We start from the raw sequence: 20,523 nt of genomic DNA, 5'->3' as shown, positions 1-20,523 counted from the left end.
AATGCCTAACAGCCTGGGAATGCAGCCCAGTAGGTCTCAGCCTTATTTTATCCAGCCCCTATTCAAGATGGAGTCGCTCTGGTTCAAACGCCTCTGACAGTATTGTAAGCAAGTGAAATGACAAAGCAGATGAGCATGAGACAAAAGCAAGATGGGGAAGAGGTTGAGTAAGACCTGGAAAGAGAGAAATTCAAAGCAAACCAGCACCCAGGCTATCAGATACCCAGAATCTAATGGACAGCACCTTCTCTTATGTACACTTCCGCCCCCTCATAGATTTTTCCTTTTCCTTAGCCTATTTCCCCGTGGGGGTTCTTCACATCAATGAGACAGGGATGTCATTATATTTGATGCATTCTTTTCACAGCTAAAAATATTAAAAGGGGCCGGGCATGGTGGCTTACACCTGTAATCCCAGCAGTTGGGGAGGCTGAGGCAGGCAAATCACGAGATCAGTAGTTAGAGACCAGCCTGGCCAACATGGTGAAACCCCGTCTCTACTAAAAATACAGAAAGTTAGCTGGGCTTGGTGGCGGGCACCTGTAATCTCAGCTATTCGGAAGGCTGAGGTAGGAGAATCTCTTGAACCCGGGAGGCAGAGGTAGTGAACCAAGATCACACCACTGCACTCCAGCCCAGGTGACAGTGCGAGACTCCGTTGCAAAAAAAAATATATATATATACACACACACACATATACACACATACACACACATATGTATATATATACATGTAGATACATATGTGTGTGTATATTAAAAATATACACACACATATACATACACATAAGTATAAATATACACATATATACACATATATATACATATGTGTGTGTGTGTGTGTGTTTTTTTGCAACGGAGTCTCGCACTGTCACCTGGGCTGGAGTGCAGCCATACATATGTGTGTGTGTATATATATATATGTGTGTGTGTGTATATATATATATAATGGTAAGTTTTTAAAATATGACTAACTCTTTGTAATTGTTTTATTTTTTCTTATTTTGTCATATAACCTCAGGACTTAGCAAAATACCGGACATGTAAGAAAGACCCTCATTTTACTCTGTCAGGCTACTTGACATACTTACCACAAGGTAAAATAATTTGTGTATTATTTCCATTTGAAATTTAAATCTCAGTATTCATTAAGTAGTATTTATTAAAATATGTTGTAAATAGGGTTTAAAATGTAGAATCTCTCAAAGTTTGGTAAAGTTAGCAGAAATTATTCATTTAACTCATATTAACTTAGTATTTGATAATAAAAAGGATCAATATATAATTAGTTTGGATTTTTAGTCAAAAAGTATTTTTAATATTATAGCAGTAAATTATAGAGTTACCATTATTAGCCATATTTATTCATGAGAAGTAATTTGATATCTTACAAAATAACCTAATACGTGGTATAACCTCTTGCAGTCTAATTTTTCATGGATGAGCTCTTGCATACTTAATATCCTCGGAGGTTATATTTTAACATAGTCTAATTACCACCTTCCTTTTATTTCTATTCAGTTTGACACAGCCACTTTGCCTAAAATAATTTAATATTCTTATGAATGAGATCATGTTAAAACTAGCCTATAACATAAATCGCCTTTGTTTATGCCAACAACTCTATTGAATTAACATACTAGAATGTGAGAACAAATGGCCCTTAGAGGGAAGTGAAAAAATATTCTTCACAATTTTTAAATGATTGCCAAAAAATTTTAAGCATTTCTAGTTTGAATACCATTTAACTGTACTACAAGTCAGGGTCCTTAGTAGTCTAATTAATATGGATAAGAAAAAATAATTTTATCTCTTTCTTTTCTTCTATTGCATCCTTACCCATCCAACCAGGGCACCATGCTGCCAGACTGGTCCCAGGTGCTTTGGGTGAGACCAGAACATGTTTGGTAAAACATCACGTGGCATTTTCACATGCCTCTACACAGACACTCAGACAGCTGGTCTTCGCACAGCGGCGTTACAAGTGCAATTCCTGAAGGTAGATGCTTACAACCAAATCCTAATATTGACTCTTAGCAGTCATACTACTTTGGGGGAGATGTGGCTTCCCTTAGCCTCAGTTTTCCAACTTCTAAATCAGGTTAATAACAGTACCTACCTCATAGGGTTGAGCAAATCATGAGAATTAAGATCATCCATGTTAAATAAGTATTTCAGTCTGGCATATAATATAGTAAAAGTTCAAATACCATCAGTTGTTTATTATTATAATTACTAGCATTGGCCTAAATTTTAGACAATTATTTGTTTACTCTAATGTCAGTTATTCCTTTACTCTAATGTCAATGCTTCCTGCATCCTTCAGGGTGCATCATTTGATAGAATTTAGTAGATGTCAAGGATCTATCATAACCTTAGGGACCAGACCAAGACCTTCCAAAAGGCTGATAAACTTCGTAAGATTAAACAACGTGATCTCAGCTCACTGCAACCTCCACCTCCCGGGTTCAAGCGATTCTCCTGCCTCAGCCTCCTGAGTAGCTGGGATTAAAGGTGCATGACCACCGCACCCGGCTAATTTTTGTATTTTTAGTAGAGATGGGGTTTCACCATGTTGGCCAGGTTGGTCTCGAACTCCTGACCTCGTGATCCGCCTGCCTCAGCCTCCCAAAGTGCTGGGATTACAGGTGTGAGCTACCTTTTAGACCTGATTCTAGTATCAGCAGTTTATAAAATGACTGACAGTGATGTTACCGTAATAAGATATGTTTCTATTAAGACATCAAGAGCAATGTAGAAAGCAAAGGATAAAAAAGAAAAAAAATGATCATAGTTAATACCATCCATTTCAGAGTTAGCTATTGGGAAAGAAAAAAATGTACACTGCAATGGGCCAAAGCCACAGGAAATAACTATTCACAAGATCATGATTGTGAAACATTGAAAATCTATAACAGACATTTATAATTTAATTCTCAGGATGTTCTTGCTAATATATTTTCCTTGGTTGAAAGTAGATTCAGTCTCCAGCAAATGTGGGCAACACTTAGAAATAACCAGAAACATATTGATTTGCAGATTTTATGTTTTGGTTTCTATCTATCATTGCAAACGTTCTCTGTTAAATACAGACATTAGCACCACTTCTGCAGAATGATCTCATCATGGTAATGCGGGAGAACAGTTTTGCAATCTGTAATGTCTTCAGAAAGCAACCCTAATGAAATAAATCAAAATATACATTTCTTCTTATTGCTGGACTCTAATCTACTCATGTGCTGAGTTTAATACTCATTCCAGGATTCTCAAATCTGATTGATGATGTCTTTGAACAGTTTGGAAAAGGATAATCAACCACAAAGCCCAACTTGAAGCTGAGCTGAATTTCCAAGCCTAAACATTTAATGTGCTTTGATTTATACTTGCTGAAAGGCTTAAGAAATTCAGGTTGTGTATGTATGTGTCATCATTCAAAGGCTTAAAATTCAATTCATTACCTGAGATATTTCTGTTTGTGAAGAACACTCCTGACTTACCACATGACCTTTAGTAAAACTTACAATCAGGATGGTGACCATCTCATGCCATTATTGGATAAATGTGCACAATAGAAGCTACATTTCATATGTCATCAATATTAATTATATATGGTTTATTGGTGATTATAAATCAAATCTTGTGACTGCTGAAATGTTTTGAGTAATTAATCTAAGACATTGCTATAACATTCCAGTGCAGGAATATCTAGAATTCCTCTGAAATAGAAGTGATTGTAAAATACTTGTCACACAATATTTGTGGGGGTGGGAATAGTAGAGAATTTTAAGTTTGTTTCAGGGGTTCAATTAAAGACATCAGAATGGAGGCTGAGGTAGGAGGATCACTTAAACCCAGGAGGCCAAGGTTGTGGTGAGCCAAGATTGTGCCACTGCATTCCAGTCTGGATGACAGAGCGAGACCCTGTCTCGATAATAATAATAATAATAACAACAAAAAGAAAAAAAGAAAATGCAAAAAAAGACACCAGAATGTCATGTATTAAGATGTTGTAATTACACTTTCATATTCTGCCTTCCTCTCAGAATGTTCATTACACAGTAATTGAGAAATTCTGCCTATTGTATGTTTGTATGACAACATATAATTTACCTTTCCAGAGAACATGCTAGACATTTGATATGTATAATTACCAAATTTTATTTTCCTTACAAGCTTATTACCTCTAGTTAGGAAAATCAGACTAATAAGTGGCCTAATTGTTACTTTCAGCTACCCGAAAGACGATTTGGAAAGACAATTGTTTTTCACTGAGACCTTAATGTTATCTGATGACAGGTTAGAAAAATGAGAATTACTCTACAGGGGACTACAGATTGAAATCTGTAGTTATCACCACTCTTATTAGATGCATAAGAGAGCTAATGAGTTCATTTCTGATCTGCTTCATTTTCCCATGGATGGTGAACCACCAGAAGACTAATAACAGAGATAGTCAAAAAGACACAGATGGATGCAAATGTAAATTTGTGTGCTATCCAGTTTGGGGTATGTGTGGCATCCGGGATGTTCCAGTCACACACCAGAGATAGGACCCAGTCAATCATTTATACAAAATGCTTCTCATCGTATGGAAGTGTCCACCTCACACATCCCATAGACACCATTAAAGTATTCTAATTCCCTACTCTTGAGTGACAATGAGATTATAGTTGTAATTCATTCTGTTCTTGGCAATCATGAAGATTTTATTTTATTACATTTTTAGCACCTCAAAAAATAATTACTGAATGAGAAATCATTGTTATCAAATTACTGGGAAAATTTAGGTAATTCAAAATTCTCTATTACCGAACATGATTTTCTAGCTCTTAAATTTGCACAAATATACAAAGTCAGTGCCATTTATTAAGTAATAATCATCTTTGTTACCTTAGATTAAAAACATCATCTCAACCTCTATTATGCATAAAATACTTGAAGAATACACCTGACCTGCTTATAATACCCAGCAGCCATTAATTAGACTAAGGCAGGGAAAGAATAAAATAGAAATTTTTAAAACACAAGATACATGTTAGGATGGGATTTGGTTATTTATTTTAAGAAAAATTAAGTTTACACACTTAGTTAAAAATTTATAATGGTAAGAGTTGCCATTTTGCCCATCTTTGTTGTAGGGGCCAAGGGAAAACTTCCCCTTTGCCCTCTGAAGATTCACTGAAAAGTTAATTGGCAAAAGGCAGATTAATAGGTGTTAAATTAAGTTTAACCTAAAGCTGTCTCCTTGTAAGCATGGCCTAAAGGTTTCTCCATATACAGTGACCTGTAAACTATACATAAATGGGCTGTAACTCACTCTTGTACTAATCAGCAAGTGTTGGCCAATCACAGGGCACCAACTGCTCAAATAAGACAAAGACTGAGCTGTAACCCATCCAGCTGTTTCTGTACCTCACTTCTGTTTCGTTTATGGCACTTTTCTGTCCATAAATCCTCTCCAACCAAAGGACAGCACAGGAGTCTCTCTAAACATATTCTGGCACAGGGTATAGGCTGCTTGATTTGCAAATTGTTCTTTACTCAATTAAATTCTGTTAAATTTAATTTGTCTAACATTTTTCTTTTAACATAGGAGAAAAGGCATATGCATCTAATAACATGCATATGAGTCATACAAAATATAAGAACTCAAAGACGTGGCCAGGTTATGGGAAGGGGAGAAGAGGAGGCCTGAATGGCAAAGATGGTCTTGTTATTTAGATGAACCTCACAGGTAGCAGCCTCCAGATAAAAGAACTGTAAATGTTTCTTTTGGACATTTAAAGATGTCAGACTCAATCTTTCCTAGATCCAGATGAGGGAGGACCTCAAAGAGTGCAGAATCTGTAGAGTGCTGATTCTCTACAGACGCAAATCTCCACCCATTTAAAACAGTTTTGCAAGGCAACTTCTGTTAACATGTCAAAGAAGTATATTTTGTGGTGAAATATTTTGGTTTTCTTCACTGTGTTTTGCCAGCACTTGCAGTCAACCTATTAGAGGTATTAATACAGTGAAAATACAAACATCATGAAAAATGAATAGCTTACTCTATCCAAGTTCTTAAATCTTGGGGTGGAAGGTAATCTTCGAGTAATATAGCTCAATATTGCACTTATGGCAGGTCTTTCCTTCTAAAAATATTTTTTTTAGTGGCTACCTGACATCTTTTGGATGCTTTTAAGGAAAGGACAGGCCACATTTAGTGGCCTATGCTACCTTAAAATACGTTTATTAGTATTACTATAATTTTTATTATTATTATTAGGCATTTCTATCCCCTTGTGCTAACCTGAAACTTGTCTCCTATAGTTTTCACTCACCTTTTGCCCAAAGACTTGTGCAGAATCTCTCTTACAGATGCCAGTTCTATTCAGGTCCAATCAAACATCTCCCATCTCTTTAAAATGTTTCTATGTCTCCAAGCATGCTACTTTTACCAGATCTAATTGGAACAAATGGCCCAAGCAGGACAATCAAACATACTGCACTCTTCTGTGTCCTCAACACCTCATACCTTGTTAAGCACCCTTAGCTCACAGTTATCTTATGAAGTTTAATTGACACAAAATAATTCAGAATTCAGGTTGTCAGCATTAAATACTAATGAGCTGTTTCTCCTGATGCCAGATTCACACAGATTTGAATATGCGTAACCAAAATCTCATTGTCTGAGGAACATTCTTCCTAGTTTGTCTCCTATGCCTTTTGTGGACCTCCCACACCAACCTAGGATAGTTTTCAGTTCACTGCAATCCCTGATGCTCTTCCAAAGTTCCTGAACCACACATAACCTCTCTTGGTTAGTATGAGTTTTGCTGATGGCAGCATTTCTAAAAGAAGAGGGAAAAATCAGACTTGCTTCTCCCTTCCCTCTTGCATAGGCATATTAAGCATCATTATCTTCAACACCATCGTCATCACCACCAGCATCACCACTGCCCTTCATTCATCCTATATTTATGCTAAATACTTGACATATCATAGCCAATCCTTAAAATGACCTTATGTAAGTATGATTATTCTCATTTTAATATAAGAAAGGGGTTCAGAGAAATAATTCCATCTGTCTAAGTGACACCAGTGGGATAAGAGAGATCCCCAAATGCCAGTGGGATCTTTACCCAGGCCAGTGTCCAGGCTTTTAGATACTGTTTGTTACCAGAGGTAAATCAAGAACAAATCAGAAAATACTGAAAGTATGGGAATTAATAGCAGAGCTAAAATACACACTCAAGAAAAGGGAGTTCGGACATACTCAAGTTTGGGGTTCCTATCTTTACAGGTTTCTTTAACCAAAGGGTAGAATATTCAAAAAGATTTCTGGAAAAAAGTGAAGATTTCTCGGAACCGTGATGTCACTCATTTTTACACCAAATACGAATGTTCCCAGAACTGTCATGGTGCTGGTGGGTGTGGGATTTAGTACGTTAGTGAGCATCTATTCAAAAAAAAATCTTAAGTCATTTGTAAAACTAGTGATGATCATTTTTTCCAGTGTGTGGTTGTGAAGATTGTTATGTGATAATTGGTCAAATGCTTAACGTATCACACTAACCAAGAGAGGCTTGTGTGTGGTTCAGGATCTGTGGAAGGGCATAAGGGATTGCAGTCAACTGAAAATCATCCTGATCTTTTTTTTTTTTTTTTTTTTTTGTGGGAGGTACACAAATGGCACAAGGAGACGGACTAGGAAGATGCCCCTCAGCCTTTGCGTTTTAGATGTATTCAAACAAGGCAACTTTTTTTTTCAGTTATGACATCTCCTCTTTTTAGTCCATCTTTTCACATAGCCATCATTTTATTGCTTTGCTTTATTTTTCTACTCCCCCAAAACGAAAACGGCCTGAAGAGTCTTCCTTGCATATTACAAACACCCCTGGAGTAGTACTCCCTGTTTATAATCATTTCATCCCCTATGGAGAGTAGAGGCTAGTGTGCACATTTATCTTTTCTTGCTGCCACATGAATTCCACCAACACAGGCTTCTGTCTTCCACTCATGCATTCAGGGCATGTACACAGCAGGTGCCTCAGTACTGACAACTTCTGGGTTTTGATTTCTTAGCGCCCTAAATATTCAGTGTTACCCAGTCAGAGGAAGGGGAAAGTATGGTTTGAAATCAACAACTCCAAAAGAGACCTAGATATGAGAACAGACAGAAAATCAGATATAAACTTGCAATGTAATATGCTGACATTTGAGGAACAATTTGCCCTGAATATGTATGGACACCATGCTATGATTCCAGGAGTTGATAATACTTATTTATACAATATCGCTGAGGATTTACCTAAAACTCTTTCTCCAGTTCAGCTCAATGATGCCTGTCATCCTTTTCCTTTTTAAAAAAATATTTTCCGTTTAAGCCACTTAGTAAAATACCTCATGATGTTCAACAGTGAAGATATTAAAGTTGCTTCTTATTTTCGTTAGTGTCCTTTTAAAACTTCATTCCTATTCTGAATGCTTCCCTCTAACGTGCCTTAAGCAAATCAAAGGCATATTTTGGATGCAATTTTTCACCCTCAGAAGCTTCACGTCTTTCTGTGACACTTTAAGGGTCACCTGGTGAATAGCACTGATCGTATTCTATGCATGAAAGAGCATTCACTGAACACATTCTTTGTTTCCCAGAAAACATCAAAGATTTGACGCTACCAAGTATCCTTTACTCTGAATCAGTATGAAACTCTTATATTCAGGAGAAATGTCTGTAATTGAATAATCTTTTTAGAAATAGCCTTACAGTTTCTCCTTAATGTTAGCTTGTCCTTCATACAACTTTATGGAGCTGAGTGTACAAGATAACATCCACATTATCTCCTCTGTATCTCTCTGAATGTCACTCTGACCCTCAAGCCCCTGTGTTTCACCTGTTACCTCCTTTTCTCCCTCCTCAATGAAGCAAGCAAAAACACTTTTGCCAGCTAGTGGCAATTTCAGTGTCATTCAGTCAGTCATCTGCAAAATCATTACAGAGACTTTAAGGGCCTGTTATTTGAGAAACTTGAGATGCCAATAAACACATAATGCACTTCTCACCCTCAGGTTGCTTGCCGTCTAGGAGACACAGATAGATATGAAAATCATTGAGGAGCCATGTGAAAAATGGTAAAAGAGATGCATGTAATGTGTCATGGGCTTATCTCAAAAAGAATAGATAACTGTTTTTTCTTGAAAGAAGGGAATGTAATATAATATTAGAAAAATCCAGAGGGAGAGGGAAGGATAGAGAAGGACATATAGAGTATTGCTACAGATACATGCATATCTAACTCACACACTGAGCACCTCCCACCTTCTGTCTCAGAGCAGTAGCATTTTGTAAGTGCAGTATGCAAAGTGTCCTTTCTAGTATTAGGACCTTTATTTAGCACGAAAGCTAGAAAAGGCACCACTGAGGATGCAGAATTAACATTTTACTGCTCTATAAGGAAAGAAAATGAGAGTCAGTATTTATCTGTGGCCCAGCAAACTTGAATTCTAGAAATCCTATCCTATAACCTTGAACTAGTTACCATGTTATCTGGGATTCAGATTTCTCTACCAGAAGATGCCAGGTTTCTTATTCCATGTAGTATTGCTATAAAGGAATACTTTATATTCCTTTATATGAGGATGGCCATTTATAAAGAAAAGAAGTCTATTTAGCTATGGTTCTGCTGGCTGGAAGGATCAAGATTGGGGATCTGGTGAGGGCCTCAGGCTGCTTCCACTCATGGTGACAGATGGAGGGAAAATGATGTATGTAGAGACCAAATGGCAAGAGAGGAAGCAAGAGACTGGGGAAAGAGCCAGGCTATTTTTAACAACCAGCTCTCCTAGGAACTAAGAGACTGAAAATTCACTCACACCTCTGCTCCCTCCAGGGAGGGCATTAATCTATTAATGAAGGATTTGCCTCAATGACCCAAACACCTTCCGTTGGGCCACACTTCTAACATTGGAGATAAAATTTCAACAAGCGGTTTGGAGTGGACAGATATCTGAACTACAATACCAAACAAGGTGATATTTAAAGATAATTAGATGCCAAAGAAGCAGTGATCAAATCCTTGCTTAGCTAGCAAGTAGCTACATGGGCACAGCTTCATGTAACAGTTTCCTCATTCAAAAAAGCGGGAGGTAATAAATCCTGCTTAATAGTATAATAATGAGGATGGAATCTTGCATATAAGGCACACACAGAATAGCATGTAGTATATAAACTAGCTACTATTAGGGAATGCTTACTTACAATTACTAACAGCAGTAGTAGTAGTAATTATAGTAACAGTGGTAGCAGCAGTTGAGTTGAATGAGGAGGAGGAGAAATAGTACTGGCTGTTAGATCAGAAAACCAAACATGTTTTTGGTTCTCACTCATAAATGGGAGTTGAACAGTGAGAACACGTGGACACAGGGAGGGGAACATCACACACTGGGGCCTGTCGGTAGGTGGAGGGCAAGAGGAGGGAGAGCATTAGGACAAAACCCTAATGCATGCAGAGCTTAAAAACTAGATGATGGGTTGATGGGTGCAGCAAACCACCATGGCACACGTATACCTATGTAACAAACCTGCACGTTTTGCACATGTGTCCCAGAACTTAACATAAAATTTAAAAAAAAGAAAGACCAGCTTAATATTCTAGGATTCTGTTGAGTATATATGTCTTAGTCCTTGATGAGACTCTATTTTCAAGAAAAGTATTTTTAGCTATAATGGTAATTTTGCTACCTATTAAATATTTTTCTGCCATGCAAAATAAAATCTGAGGGGTTCTTTGTAGAGAACACATGTTCTCCAACTACCAGAGAGTTAGAGGGGCGGTTTTAGCTCAAAAGTATTTGTAATAATGATTCTAATTATTCTAAGACAGAGAATCCATTAGTTTCCCAGCCATCCCATTCTACTGGTCTATGCTTGTCCCCCTAGTGATTTCCTGGTATATCACAGAGGTGTCAGGAGATGTCATTCTCAGATTAGGGGAGGTTTGACTGTACCTTACACAGAGAGGCAGAGAACACTAGGATTCATAAATGTCTTGGCAGACTGTCCACCTTCCCGGCAAATAGAAGACATATCCTACAAGTCTCCATGAAAGGCCGTGCATAGACGGCACACATACACGGATGACAGATGGGGATTGTCATGTTGACAGCCAGCCAGCAGCTTCCAGCAAACAACCGGGGGATGAAATATGTGAGACTGGAAAATAAACTTGTTGTCTTGGACTGATGGAAGCTGTGCATTTTCAGTGCTTTGAAAAGAGAGCCATAGAGTGTTTGCAAGCATCAGATGGTTGTTTGCTACGCATGTAAACCTTTATTTCTAGGAAAGCTCTGAGTTCGGTGCAGATGGCACAAGAGTGAATCAATAACCTACTTTAATGTCACACATGGCGACCTCCCCATTTTACCTAGATGTGGGTGGTATTTATGGGGCATTAAACATGTGTTGAGTGCTGGACTAAACATTTCCTATGAATGACCTCATTTTATCTTCCTAACACCATAAGCTGCGGCTCTAAAGTCAGATGTATAATTTACTAGTTTGTGTGATTGGGGCAAGTTAATCCTCATTTAAGCCCAAGTTTTCTCATCTCTAAATTACGGAAATAATAGTATTGTTTTGTAGCCACTCCAAAGAAATAAGATGGACCACCTTCCAAAGTTTGGTTCAGATGTTAAAACTGAAGACACACACACACACACACACACACACACACCCCAAGAGAGTATGAAATGTTTACTAGTCACAAAATGAGTCTTCCTGGGGAGAAAAGGGCAGGCTTCCGAAACTGATCCTTAAGTGGTTGGAGAGATCAAGGAAAGGAGATTGGCTTGGGGCTTTTATGATAGTTGGGGTGGGGATGTGATGAGAGTTTCCATTGTTTGAACATTCTTCTAACACCAAAAGGAGGGAGCACTCAGGCTTTCTTATCAGCTTGCCCAGAAGCGAGGCAGCAGGGAAGAAGGAGAGGTGAAGCTTTAAGGCTGGTATGGACACAGGGAGGGGAACAACACACACCGGGGCCTGTCGGGGGAGTGAGGAGCAAGGGGAGGGACAGCAACAGGACAAATACCTAATGCATGTGGGGCTTAAAACCTAGATGACAGGTTGATAGGTGCGGCAAACCACCACGGCACATGTATTATCTGTGTAACCTGCACATTCTGCACATGGGTCTCCGAACTTAAAGTAAAAGAAAAAAAAATAGAAAAGAAAGAAAACAACAACAACAACGACGGAGTCAGAATTCTTATTACAAGTGTCTGCCCTCAGAGTTTGCATGTGAAGGTTTAATGAAATAATTCAAGTTTAACTTTTCATGCAGGGTCAGGCAGAAGCCAATTGGTCAACTTGTATTTGCCTACATATCAGTGGAGGCAAAATAATCCACCTTTAACAAGTAAGAACATTGAGGTTCTGAGAGAAATATGAGTAACATTGCATAAGTGACGAGCAGAGGAGCATTAATTCCAACCTCGGTGTTAGGAATTTCAAACACTGGCCTTTTAACTATCATACAAATAAATGCACGCCGGTACACAAGCATTTTCCATAGCCAAGAAAAGAAAATACTGAATATAGTGCCACGATATATTTCTATCAATAGTGCACAATGCTTCACAATGTTAGCTTTGCTTAGGCAATCCTGGCTTGAGTTCTGGTACTTGCAATTAGAATTTGAGTGACCTAGGTTAGCCATATTTAGTAAATAAAAATACAGGACGTTCAGTTAAACTTGGTTTTTAGATGAACAACAAATGATTTTTAGTATAAGCATGTCTCATGTAATATGGGATGAGTAACATATTCCCTGGTCTAGTAATATCCTTGGCAGAAGTTAACATAAATTGCCCAATTTCTCTATAATTTTTCTTCTAACTTTCTTTACAAGCGAAGATATTATGCTTTAGGACAATTAGTGCTGGCCTTTAAGTTAGCCATGCATTAAACCTTAAAAGTGTTAAAGTCCATGTAATTCTAAAGATTTCTATTTTAGATTGCTTGCTTCCCTTTTTAAAGTAGACAGGCACATGTATGCATGCATGCACCGTAAGTAAACAGGATCGCTTTTTACCTAGGGAGACAGTTCTAACCAACCCCATGGTAATTGTGGAATCACTTCATTTTAAGTCTCAAAAGGCAAGTGGATGATTCCTTTTTTCTTTCTCAGGGGAACAGTGTCTTACATTTTGCAATAACTAAAAAAGCTATCTTGGGATGGAGCAAAATGCTGAATTAAATGCAAATGCTCTGACTTTGATGAGAATATTCCCTTCTAACATAGTCTAGTTTCTTAGCCTGGAGTCAAAACCCCTTTTCAAAGGAATATGCATGACTCTGGGATTCAAGCCAGCTTGGCATAAAAAATCCTTCCATGTGGCTTTTCTCAGCTGCCAGCAGCTTTGGGTCCTCCAGAGAGAGAGAAAGAAAGAGAGAGAGAGAGACAGATAGAGAGACAGACAAAGCGAGAGAGAACAACTTTAACTGCTTAGTCCTAATTGCAGAGAAAGCCTTAGTTTACTTTTTGTCACTTTGCTCTTCTGCAACTGTATGAGGAAAAAAAAATGAAAGGGAAAAGCCTCTGAATGCATTGCTGAGTACAAAATACCTGTGAATAAGTTCCTTCTATAGTTTATAATCTAAGAAGCGGAGAGTAGAGCTGCCTTCTCTACCAGCATCTCTACTGAAAGATGCTAGCTCATTGCCATAGGACATTTAAGTGCACTAATGCACCATCCTTATCTCTCCACCTCCACCCTGCTTACTCCATATGCAAAATTCTTTCCATATCTCTGTCTCAACCTTCTTGCCAATTTTATGGATTTCTATCTATTTTCCAAGATTCAGCTCAAGAGTCACCGTTGCATGAAAGCCTTCACTATTCGATGACCTGTATCCTCATCTCCTCACTCTCTCCCATGGCACCGTGTCCCATGGCTCTATCTCTTCCATGAATGAACTCACATCATATACCCCGATAGACTATGATCCCTTTGTGTCATTTATTTTGCTATCTCAGTACTTACATAGAATGTAGATAGATGTATTTGGTCAAATGTGCATGTATATGGTCATTACTCTCTTGAAACAAAGAGACTACACCATGTATGAATTGATAAGGTCAACCTTAGGATACTTGTAATTTTGTCTGTAGAGATGGAAGATGTTGTTTTGCCCCACCCATAAACCCTTGCCCTCACAGTTGCAGTGCATGTTTGACTTCTAGCTGGGAACAGCTGCATTTCTTTGTCATAGATTTATACTGGCAGCTTGAGCCTGCTTTGCCTATATCAGAAGTAGTTCAAAAAAAATCTTCCTACCCCAGCACATCCCTCTCTAGGAGCTGAATTGTGCCAGCACAAAATTCATATGTTGGAACTCTACCCTCCAGGACTTTGGAGTGTGACAGTATTTGGAGATAGGACCTTTAAAGCGATTAAGTTAAAATGAGGTCAATGGGGTTGGCCCTCATCCAATCTGACTGATGTTCTTATGAGAAGAGGAAATTTGGACACACAGAGACACCAGGGATGCATGGCCAAAGAGGAAAGACTAGGTGAAGACATTGGAAGGCAGCCATCTGCTATCCAGTAAGAGAGGCCTCAGAAGAAACCAAGCCTCCCAACACCTTGATCTAGGACTTTTAGCCTCCAAGTCTGTGAGAAAACAAATTTCTATTGTGTAAGTCCCCCAGTCTGTGGTATTTTGTTGTGGCAGCACTGGAAAACTAATATGGCCCTCAAACAATGACTGTCAGGAGTTGATGTTTAAATGCCCCGGACTCCTCAGATCTTGGGTGAAATACTCTGAGATGTGCTGTACCCCATTTCCTGAGTGATTAAGTTTCAATTAATGCAGCAAAACTACTGCAAGTAAACAGAAAAAACTCTATTCAAGATGTCAGACCAGCTAAGTTTTTGTTTACTTTTGTGAAATTCTCACAACACAGTTATGAAAATTGATTCCTCCATTATCTCACATCTGCAGAATGTCATTTTATGAATGAAACAAGAAAAAAAAGGATGAAAGGGAAGAGTGTTAAGTCAGACCACTTTCATTAACATAAGTGTATTGAATTTACAAAATTCACATTTACAGTTACTTCTATTTTTAAAAAGTTCAAAGCACATTATAACATAGAACCAATAAAATATCTAAAAAGGATACTCCCCAATTTTTGACATAAGTAAAATATAATATGTTATCAGACAACTAGGGTAAATTGTCACTATAATTACACTTTTAACTCTAAACTTAAAGATAGGAAAATTAAGAAAGCAAAATGTAAAAATACTAAATTTTAGTGATGTCAAATCACAGGCAAAAGGACTTCTTTTCTTTCTGTAAACCGTGGAATTATAAATTGTATGTTATGTAAACTCAATTCCTTCCAAGTATGTTTTTTAAATTGTATATTGTGCTATACATATACAGTGAAATGCTATTCAGCTTTGAAAATGGAAAGATATGGTACAATTTGCAATAACGTGGAACAGTTTAGAGGACATTATGCTAAGTGACACAAGCCAGACACAGAAAAAGAAAATACTGCATGATCTCACATGTATTTGGAATCTAAAAATATTGAATACATAGAAATAGGAGAACAATGGTTCCACATGGTTTAGAATAATTTACAGTAGCATTAATTAAATATGTGGCTCTCAAACTAAACTTTTTGGTCTTAGGATTACATTGCAATTTTAAAAATAGCTTCAAAGATCCTCATATGTTTGGGTTATATCTATCAATGTTTAACACATTAGCAATAGAAAGGGAGATATAGGATACAAAGCTATACAAACAAATGAAGCATTCCCAATCAGAGTATTGTGGCCTCTGGAAACCCCACTGTATACCAGTGAGAGAAGCAGAATAAGAATAAAAAAGGCAAATAATGTCTTTATATTATGAAAGTAGCTTTTATGAAATAGTTTCATGGATCCCTGAATGAGTACTGAGGATTTTCAGGGATCTCTGGACAATATTTTGTAAAATGCAGTACTTAATGAATGTTTCTAGCACTGGTTAACACTAGAGCAGTGTGAAACAATTATAAGGTAAAGACTGAGGCTTTGGAATCCATCTGTCTGAGATTCATGTTCTCAGTCTCCCCTCTACTACTTGCTTGCTATGTGAACTTAAGTTTCCAGTTCCCCACATGTTAAATGGGGGTAAAATGGTACCTACCTCTTAAGCACTGATGTTAGTATTAGAAGACTAGAACTGGCTATGTATTGTTATTGTTATAGTAATAACAAAGCATTTCATGAAAATTCAGAACTACCTCTGTGGTCACATAATGCAATATTATCCAGATATGAGCATCTCCTTTATTTGTCTTTACTGTATGTAAGGAGGGAACTGAGATAATTTCAGAATAAGAACTGAACATTTTTAGAATAAAAACATCCCAGTTGTTAGTATTTCAATCATTCTTCTGATGAGTTTCAAAGTTCAGTGTCTGGAAAATGGCTCAGGTCCAGTATTAATACCAGAGAGATATCACATGCTGGCAGCATCAAAATAGTAAGAGGAAAGAGCTGTTCTGGTGTGAATATTAGGGCTCTTTTTAAAATTTACTTTTTATACATAGAGGCCTCTTTCTTTGACATAGAAATGATTAGGGAATTGCCTTCAGATTGGATAAATTCCTTTCAAAAGATAATTTTAGATGGTGATATGAAGAGTAACACAGACCCTGTCACTAGGGAAACAACCATAACTGGTGAAAGTGTATATTTTAAAATAATGCAAATCTCTGGAAATTTTCTTAAGGCAATGCAGCCAGTGAAGAAACACTTATTTTTTAAAAATCTACTAAATCTCAATAAGAATAGCAAGCCTGTGGTAATTGAGCCAAGACTAGCTCCCCCACTCCCAGCCACCCAACTCAGCATGATGGGGGCTCCATTTTGGTGGGTGCAGTCAAGAACACAGGACTCCTTTTCCCTCCACTTCTCAGTTAGGGGTGACATTATCTCCCTGGGAGACGCAGGTTGCCAGTCTTTCTCATATTCCCAGCTACATGTTGCAGGACCCCTATGCTACACAAGACTGGCCAAGAGGTCTCAGGTTTTCTTCATCCATTCAGCTCCCATTCATAGGTAGAAGCAAGAGCCCAGGGGTGGTAGAGTGAGAATACAGTGGCCCCAAGGGCCCTCCACTCAGTTTGCTCATAAGTTAGATGTTATACCACGGAACAGGCAACCAAGAAAACCAGAGGCTGCTTCTCCACCTCATTGCCCCACATGTGAAGTGGGGGTGTCATTCCTCGAAAAGCGGATCATTCTCCCCTTCCCAAGCTCCGGAGTAGTGGTGCAGAGGTTTTGCTTAAAGGGTGGAGAAATTCTACAAAGAAACTGACTTTATTTGGAATAAATGTAGAAAAGGTCAAGCCTAGCAATTAAGAGGATGCTGGTAGCTCCAGAAAAGCTACAAACAAGCTATAGGTTTAATGAGAGAACCAAGAAGTGACAGCTAGAAAAAGGAACAAATCTCAAAAACTGGGCTCAAAATTTGCCTTTGAAAAATGGCCTGCATTTAAGTGAATCGGACTAGAGCAATTTATATCCCCAGGGAATAATTGGAAACAATAAAACAAACAAGTGGATATTAGTGGAGGCTAACCGCTTTCTGTGATACAAACTAAGGCCGACAGCTTAACAGAGAAATCAAGAAAAGATACAAAGAGAGATTTGAGAAAGAGTGAAAAATTAGTATTCTGGGTAGTTACAAGACTTTTTAAAAATGTCTAGTTTTTAGAACAAAAATGTACAAAACACACAAATAAAGAGAAAAAAATGTAACTCCGAGTCAACAGGAGAAAAAACAGGCAATAGAAACTGCTTTTGAGAAGGCACAGAGGTATGTTAGATCTAGATAAGAACAAAAATATAAAAATAGATATTTTATATATATATTCAAATAACTAAGGAAAGCTATGCTTAAAAAAAGTAAAGTGTGATAATGTCTCATTAAATAAAGAATTAAAATAAAGATATAAAAATTATGAGATAAAAAATTTTGGAACTGAAAAGTACAATAATTTTAATAAAACATTTACTGCAGCAATTCAGCAGTAGATTTTAGCAAGCAGAGGAAAGAACTAATGAACTTGGAGACAGAGATTTTGCAATCTGAAAAATAGAGAAAAAAATTAATGAAGAAAAACGATCTGCCCCTCAGAGAAACTCTCACCAGTCAGAAGCTCAGCAACACAGGAATAATGGGAGTATCAGCAGAATAGAGAAAGGAAGGAGTAGAAAACATATTCAAAAAAATGATAGCTGAAAACTTCTTAAATTTGATGAAAAACATTAACCTGCCCTTCCAAGAATTTCAATAACCGCCCAGTAGGATAAACACAATAAGAGCCATATCAGACACATCCTAGTAAAAATGTCAGAAGACAAAGAGAGTCTTAAAAGCAGCAAGAAGAAGAAAAGTTATCACTTACGAGTAAGCTCCAATAACATGAAAGGCTGATTTCTCATCACAACCAATGGAGTCCAGAAAGAAGTAGAATGACATCTTCAAAGTCTTTCAACTAAGAATCTTATATCCAGCAAACCTACCTTGCAGAAATGAAGGCAAAATAAAGACTTTCAAAAATAAATAAAAACAGATTTTTTTGTTGTTGTTGTTAGCGGATCTACCTTATAAGACATATTGAAAGAATTTCTTCTGGCTGAAAACATGTAATCCCAGAAAGTATTTCAAATCCACATGAAAAAACAGAGTGCCATTAGAGATAATTATGTAATTATAAAAGAGAGTATAAATTCATATTTCTTTTTATTTCTTCATTAACAAATTTTAAAAAGTGATTGTATTCAACAACCAATATGTACTTGTAATTGTTTTGTTGGGATTATATTTGACAGTAACAGCACAAAGGAGGAGAATGAAAGAAAAGCTGTATTGAATAAGGAAATGACACCAAATGGTTACTCGAATCCACAGAAATAGATCAAATGATAAATAAGGTTAATATAACAAAACTCTAGAAATATATACTTCCTCTCCTTTGTTTTCTTAGCTCCTTTGATAGCATAAACTCATGTAAAGTGTAGTAATGTTATTTTGGGCTTGTAACATATGTAAATATAATGCATTTAAAAATAATAGCACAAAATGAGGGTAAGAAAGTATAGGGCTATCTAGAAATATGATTTCTACTTCTCACTGAATTTAAGTTGGTGTAAATCTAAAGTTGATTCTGATCATGTATATTGTGGGGAAATCATATAGAAATCACTTTTTAAAAACCTCAAAAAATACAGTGAAAAAAAGAACTAAACAAATTAAAATGCTCTACTACAAAATACTCACTCAATTCAAAAGAAAGAAATGAAGGAACAGAGAAACATAAAAAGATTGGAGACACCAAAACCAAAAGGTTAAGTGACATACATAAATCCAACCATATTAATAACAACATTAAATGTGAGTGGATAGAACGGAGATTTTCAGACTGGATTTAAAAACAACAACTATGATTCAACGATGTGTTATCTATAGGATACACATTATAGATCCAAAGACACAAATAGATTGAAAGTAATAGGGTGGAAAAGATATGTCACTCAAATAGCAACCAAAAGAAAGCTGAGTGGTGGGGCATAGAGGCTCACACCTGTAATCCCAGCACTTTGGGAGGCCAATGCAGGTGGATCACTTGAGGCCAGGAGCTCGAGACCAGCCTGGCTAACATGGCAAAACCTCATATACACTAAAAATACAAAAATTAGCTGAGTGTGGTGGCATGTGCCTGTGATCCCAGCTAGTTGGGAGGCTGAGGCAAGAGAATCACTTGAGCCTGGGGGTTGGAGGTTGCAGTGAGCCAAGATTGTGTCACTGCACTCCAGCCTAGGCAGCAAAGTGAGACTCTGTCTCAAAAAAAAAAAAAAAAAAAAAAAAGCTAATGTACCTATAGTAATAGAAATAGAAAAAATAGATTTTTTAAAACAAAAATAATACTAGAGATTACAAGAGATATTTATACTGCTAAAAGGGTCAGTCCATCAGCATCATATAGAAATTATAAATATGTATACATAAAACTAAAACAGAGCCTCAAAATAAATAAACCAGAAACTCACAGAATTCAACTACAATAGTTGGAGACTTAAAATATCCCACTTTCAGTAATGGATAGAACAACAAGGTACGTCAAAAAAAAATAGACGACTTGAACAAGACTATAAATCAATTAGATCTAATAAACCTAGAACCTAGAACCTAGAATACTCCACTCAACAACAGCAGAAAATACATTCTTCTCAAGTGAATATGTAATATTTTCCAACACAGGACATGTAGCGGGCCTTACACAGGCCTCAATAAACTTAAGAGAATTTAAATTATGCCAAGTATACATTCCCACTACCATGTAATTAAATCAGAAGTCAGTAACAAAGGCTGGGCATGGTGGCTCATGCCTGTAATCCCAGCACTTTGGGAAGCCAAAAAGGGTGGATCACTTGAGGTCAGGAATTCAAGACCAGTCTGACCAATATGGTG

The 20,523-nt window shown here is 37.2% G+C and overlaps 1 long non-coding RNA gene across 3 annotated transcripts in view; it reads left to right on the top strand.

Moving 5' to 3' along the window:
* LOC131383790 (uncharacterized) overlaps nucleotides 1-20,523 on the top strand; it is a 44,294-nt gene that overhangs the window by 15,386 nt on the left and 8,385 nt on the right. For 2 of the 3 annotated variants that reach the window (XR_009214071.1, XR_009214072.1), the window contains exons 4-5: nucleotides 1,021-1,096; nucleotides 1,851-1,998. This is a non-coding gene — a long non-coding RNA (uncharacterized LOC131383790). Of the gene's footprint in view, nucleotides 1-1,020; nucleotides 1,097-1,850; nucleotides 1,999-11,036; nucleotides 11,178-20,523 lie in introns of those variants that run through there. The other variant, XR_009214073.1, reaches the window with a different exon arrangement.

This window comes from Hylobates moloch, unplaced genomic scaffold (assembly GCF_009828535.3).
Source record: "Hylobates moloch isolate HMO894 unplaced genomic scaffold, HMol_V3 SCAFFOLD_6, whole genome shotgun sequence".
NCBI lineage: Eukaryota > Metazoa > Chordata > Mammalia > Primates > Hylobatidae > Hylobates > Hylobates moloch.
Note: the sequence above shows the minus strand (reverse complement) of the source record. Positions and strands in the feature narration are given on the sequence as shown.